Here is a 6,581-nt window from a genome sequence, read left to right on the forward strand (position 1 = left end):
GGTGGAAATCTTTCATAATCAGACAATTAATGGCATTTATATATTAGTAATTGAAAGCTAGATTTGAACCAACGATATCAAAATTTGGCAGTAATTCTGATTGCAATTTTTTTTTTCTTTTTGCAATACTACAATTATAGAGAGCCACATTGGTGATAATTAATTAATTATGAACCCTAATTAGACTCATTGTGAGACTTTTCGTAAAATAGGTTCTCATACCATTATTGATATATATAATGATAATGCTATCTAAAAAGATGTTTCTAAAGAAAGCAGATACCCATTACTCCCATGATTCTATTCTAAGAGAATAGGATAGGATTTAAATTATGCTTATTAATCATATTATATAAAATATTATTTTGAGAGTAGTATTATATTAAAATATTTTTATTTTACAAAGTAGAGAATAGTATTATTTGTTATATTTCTATATACTACATTTATAAACTAACTTTATTATTTCAAATAAAACTAAATTTAATTTTTATTTCAACTTTTTATAAGCAATGGTCACAAAATTGCATATTTGACCATAATGTATATTCCTTGAAAAACAAGATTATAAAACAGCAAGAAAGAAGAAAAGAAAGTCAAGAACTGACTTCTCAACTAATAACTTTGCAAAATCAGAACCAGACACAATGGAATTCATCTTCTCATATCAAAACTTTTATATATAAAATACAAAATGGAAACAATACTGTCGGTAAATGGGATCCAACTTCCATTAAAATATCATAAAATCTCGTTTTCCTTCTGATCTTCATAACTTTCCCATGTGACAAAGCTTTATGCCTTTTCATCAACTCTTTGCTGGCAAACTGCCATTTTCCTTTTCTTTTTTTCTTTTTTTCTCTTAAATGTTTGGTTTTTAGTGTCTATAGTTTGTAACATTCTTTCAAGCCAAACACAAACCAAAGTACTAAATACCCTGCAAAAGATGAAATAGCACAACATCCAATGAAAAAGAAAATCCTTGCCAACTTCTATAGTGCAAATAAATCACCTGAAAAACCCCATGAGTTTCTAAAGCTTTTTAGCATAACACAACATGTTGCTGTTACAAGTTCCAACAATGGATCATGAACTCATTTTATGAAGACTCAGTGTTTGTTTCTTTGTCTTGTCTTAAAATTATGGACTTGAGGACACGTCTTGATTATGTTTTGTTCCAACTCACTCCAACTAAAACCAGGTATCTTTTTTCTTTTTTTCGTGTGAATTGAGGTTCTTTCATTGTGTCATTTCATCTTATTTGGTTTATCTGAAATTGAAGATGTGAACTGGTGATTTTTGCTGGAAAAGAGAGTGAGAAATTGGAATCTGGATTATTAGATCCCTTCATTTCACATCTCAAAACTGCTAAAGATCAAATATCAAAAGGAGGCTACTCTATAACTCTTCGTCCAGTTGGCTTAACTCCTTCTTGGTTCACTAAAGCCACTCTGCAAAGGTAAAATGTTACGGATATCGAGATTCGAATCTTAATTTTATTGAGTGTCTCTTTCTAAGGGTGTCTGTCTTTCAACCAACTGAACTAAAACTTAGGTTTTAACAGGTTTGTGAGGTTTGTTAGCACACCGGAAGTTCTTGAGAGATTTGTGACAGTGGAGAGAGAAATTGAGCAGATTGAGAATTCAATTCAATCAAATGAAGCAGCAAATGCAGCTAGTGCCACAGAGACAATGGTATGTTTTGTCTGAACTTGTTCTTTTCATTTTATGAAGATCTGTTGATGTTGTGGTGGATTTTGGTTTATGAAGTTCATTAGTTTTATTGAGTTCTATGTTTTAGAGTTCAATCTTGTTATAGTATTATCAATTATGTCACTCATGAATCATCCAATCTGGAACTGACAGGAACTGAATCAGTTATTTCCGGGAATTTCCAGAAAACATTTTCTTCATCAAGGGTATGTTGTGTCTGATCTGCTAAAACATTTGTTTGGTTTCCTTCCTTTGATATCTCACAATCTTAATTCATGTGTTCTTCATGCTTCGTTCAGTCAAATGGTGAATTCAATGGAACTGGGGACGCTGTTCAAGAAGAAAATTCAAAAGTAAATTACTTTCTTCTTTGCAATTTATTCGTATTAGCTCTGATTTTACATTTCTGTCATTACTATGCAGCCATTGCTCACCTGGGGTTAAACCTGCAGGGTTCGACTTCAACGAGTTCTCGAAACTAGGAAGAAAGTACTTTCTAAAGAACAAGCAATCGCTTATGCTCATTCCTTGGTTGCCGGTTATGAACCCGATCATATCGAAGATCTCCTATCTTTTGCTGATGCTTTCGGTGCTTGACGGTTAAGGTAAACGAATGATTTCCATCAGCTAGGAGTTAGGTCTGCATTTCTATAAATGATGGGAGTTTACTGGAGTTTCGGTTTGAAAATTGTAGCATTACTTGAGGCCATGAAAGCTTTGTCTTACTGCAGATTGTATGCAATTTTTTACATTACATTATGCCATTTGGTTTTTTTCATTCAAACATTAAATCATTGTTCATGTATGTGTGTGTGAGTTTAATGTTATACATCAAAAATAAAGGACCATTTATCTTCGATATTCGGAAATATAGTCTATTTCATTTTATGTGTCAGGGAAGTTTGCTTGAATTTCATGGAGTTGTGCAAGAGAAAGAATGAAATAGGCTTTGGATGGCTGAAGTAGCAGCAATGCAAGCATGTCCAAGACCGGACTTGTCTTACCTTGGAACATCCGGGATCGTACTTGCGGGGGAAGAAAATGATCCAAATCAAAATCTTATGATGAGTTTGTCTAGCACGAAGCAAAACGGTTCAGCTGATGCATCTGATGCTGGGAGTTCAGATATTAACCCAGGTAAGGATGGATCCCCGAATTTCTCAGGTCCCATATAACTGTACATGTTCTGAAATCTTTAACATCTTCCACAGATGAGAAAGCTCAAGTACAGATGCCATGGCCACCCCATGCTCCTCAATTCATGCACAATTTTTAGGGTCCTGGATTTCAACAAATGTCTCCATATCAAGGTTACTTTTTCCCTGGGATGCATGCTGTGCCTCCATATTATTCGAGGAATATGCATTGGCCTCCGAATGTAGAGGATTCAAGTCTTGCGCGTGGTTGGGAACCAGAGGATCATAGAAGTCATAAATCATCTTCTAGGAACAAGAAAAAATCTTCACGTAGTAAGGCAGATGAAACTTCAAAGCAAGATGAATCGACTGAGCCTAGTGATTCAAGCTCCGAGAGTGAACCAGAAGAGCAGGTTCGAAAGAAAAAGCACGGAAAGAAAGCCTCAAGAAAGGTAGTTATCTGTAACATTAATTACATTTCTTCCGAGAGGGGAAAGGACAGTGACTCTGAAGAGACTTCACATGAGGATGAGTTCATTGATGGAGATTATCTTAAACCGCAAGTGGAGGAGGCTGTTGAATCATTGGAGAAACAACATAAATCTCCCTCGTGACATCATAAGCAACACGATCGAAACAAGCATCGAAACACTGTTTCATATGATGATGAGCATGAAACTATGGCTGCCACTGCAAACAATCCCTGGGATGCTTTCCAAAACCTTCTGTTGCAGGAAAAGGATTTGGATTCTTCCGAGCCTGCAAGGTTGCAAGGTAAATATTTTGCAGGCAATGGTTCCGAGAATGGAATCGGGAGGTCATCTGTATTTAATCCGAACTCCGAGACAGTAAGAAATCAGCCTGCAGTATTTAGTGATCCCTTTCTGGCCACATAGATGGATAGCGGCTATGAGGGTGAAACTCGAGGCATAAACTTCAGAACTAATGAATTCTAGGGACCAGTTGCTAAGAGAAGAGATGACACAAATGAGGAATTGGTGATGCTACAAGGCAATGGTTCTCGGATCAGTTCTCGAACTGATATATCGGATTTCGCCACAGAATCTACAATGACCAGAAGTCGAAAAGAAGGAGAATGGTTTATGAACAACCAACTGGATAAATCAGCAAACCAGAATGAGATCATAGGCCTCAAAATGTTCAACGGTGATAATGCTTCTTCATTAGCCGCAGGATGTTCCGACACTGAGAAAAACAAGAAAGATGCTCTCATTGATGATTCTTTAATGATTCAAGGTCCATCATTAGGAGAAGATCAACATGATTCTCGGTTACGGATCGGAATAGGCATGGTTGCCGAAATTGAAGCTACCAAAAATGACAATGCAGAAAGTGTTCCAAAGGCTGCTTCTATTTCATATGAACCAGATGACCTTTACATGATGCTTGGACGTGATTCATCTGAGGTAAATGCCTTCTCTTCTCGGACTCATGAAATCGACTATGAAATGAACATGTTATCTGCTAAAGTGAATAGGAAACATTCGGATGTTGAAACAACCAGTGCTGATGACAAGGATACTAATGGTAGAAAAAATAGAAGTTCCGAAGGAAAACTTTCGAATAAAGAATCTCGATCTAGAGTTCTGAACAGATCAGTAGTCAAGAGCAAATCAGACATGGCATCAAAGATCAGGAAAACGCCGGCCGGAACCAGAACTGTAGTCCAGAAATCCAAATTTGATCAGGTATTTATCAACCCTTTAGGCTCTAAACTGCAATGCTCAATGTGGCTAAAAATTTTAATACATTTCCTGTGTCATTTTTCAGGGTCTTAACATATGAAAACTTCCAATTGTGTGTCCATTAACATGTTTCTGATTTCATGTCCTCGGTCTTGTCTTTTTTCGAATAGAAAGAGGAGATTCGGAACAGAATCGAGGAATTACATATTCAGCGCCAGGAGGATTGCTGAGAGAAGTGCAGCTAAGGGTCTTAACACAGTTACTTCCAGGAAAAACTCCATTGGAACTAAAACTTCAACAACTTCTTTGAAGAATCAACCCCTGAACCAGGACACAAAGAAATTACCAAAGCCAGCTCTAAGAAGTTCCACTATAGAACACCTTGCGACTGCTCGGAACACTTCGAAGGTCTTATCAACCGAATTGAAATCAAACCAACCGAAAAAGTCTGCATCGAAGGAAAACAGTTCATCGACAACTGGATCTCAGAAGGTTAAATCAAGCACAAACAAAGTAAAAGCTTCAGATCAGAAAAGTGGCACAAAGAAAGTACTTTCCTGTGACAAAGATCCACAAGAAAAGGGCTCAGAAGAGATTACATTCGAATCCGAAGCAACTCAACAAACTGCCATTGTTGATGATTTCAAAGACATTCAAGAGTTGCAGAGCACTACTTCAATAATGAAACCTGAAGAATGTGAAATTCCTCAAAGAAACACACCATCAGAGTCAAAAAAACGCCAATGCAAATATGCTTACTGAGGATAATAAGCCACTGCAATCAGATCATTTAAAAGCAAAAGATTTTGATGAAGATGTTCCTGAGATGATTACAGTTGATCCCATACCACCATCGCCTGACAAGACTGGTTAGTTTTCAACTGTAAATGTCAGAACAAACAGCGAGGTGAATGGAAAAGATACGTCAGGTAGGGTGATTGCTGAAATAGAGATCTCAACACCACCACCAAATGAAGAAATAGAGATGGAACCTTCAGTTCACTCCAGGAAGAAATGGAACAATGGTGAAAACTCTCCCAAAGCATCCAAAAGGTTTAGAAAGCTCCTTTTCTTTGGAAAAAGAACTAGAAACTCTACTACTTAAACTGATTTCATAGCCATAGTTAATTCTTGCAAGCAGCTTGATGTGTGCTTGCCATCCCATAATGCTTCTGCTTCAGGTTCTTGGTTCTATAAGTTATGCCACTTGGATTTTGATTTGAGTGTTGGATGACAAAATACGTCCAATACAGGTATGTTAAAATTTTCAAATATTTTCTCATTTGTTTGGAGGATCTTTGAAAGATAGTATGCTCAAGATATGCTTTGGACAGAAATATTTCAACAAAAATGAAAAGTCGAACTTAGATAGTGTTATAAAGCTTCAGGTAGAAGGTACCAATAAGGCCATTGATGTCGGAGCCATTCAAGGATTCATGAAATTTGGAAAGAAAAATGAGAAAAGATTCATAACTTAATTTGTCTTTGTTTGATATATCATGTTGTCAGATTGAAACACTTTTTTTTTTTTTTGGTTTGGTTTTGCCTTTGTATACAAATTTGTATATAAATTTGGTCCATTTGTTTGAACCATTAGTAATTGTTATCCAAATCTTTGATTTTATGTTTCATACGAAGATCTTTAATTTTACTTTTTACTTTCTGCTTTGCTCCTCTACATACTGATTTGAATAACTTTATACTATACATACGAATTTTAAGATTATAAGTCATGCTGCTACACTATCTTTCCCTTCACTCATCTTCCTATGGATGAAACAAAATAAGAGAACAACAAAGGAAAATTACCTGAAGCCACCTCCACTAAACTAAAAATCAAAAGTTGATTTTGAGTGTGCTTAGTTGAACAGAAAAGTAGGAGAGAAAGAAAGAGTAAAACAGTAGGAAAAAAATAATTTTGGGCATGTTTGATAGGGAAGAAAATTGAAAAGAAAGAGGATAGAATAGGCAAGCATTTACTATCCTAATGCATAAAAACATATCATTCTAAATTCGAATAATAAGAT

General features: G+C 36.0%; 1 pseudogene; it reads left to right on the plus strand.

The window, feature by feature from the left end:
• Positions 1 to 605: 605 nt before the first annotated feature.
• LOC108462658 (COP1-interacting protein 7-like) lies at positions 606 to 6,185 on the plus strand (annotated as a pseudogene).
• Positions 6,186 to 6,581: the final 396 nt, after the last annotated feature.

The sequence above is a fragment of the Gossypium arboreum genome, chromosome 13 (genome assembly GCF_025698485.1).
Source record: "Gossypium arboreum isolate Shixiya-1 chromosome 13, ASM2569848v2, whole genome shotgun sequence".
Classification (NCBI taxonomy): domain Eukaryota; kingdom Viridiplantae; phylum Streptophyta; class Magnoliopsida; order Malvales; family Malvaceae; genus Gossypium; species Gossypium arboreum.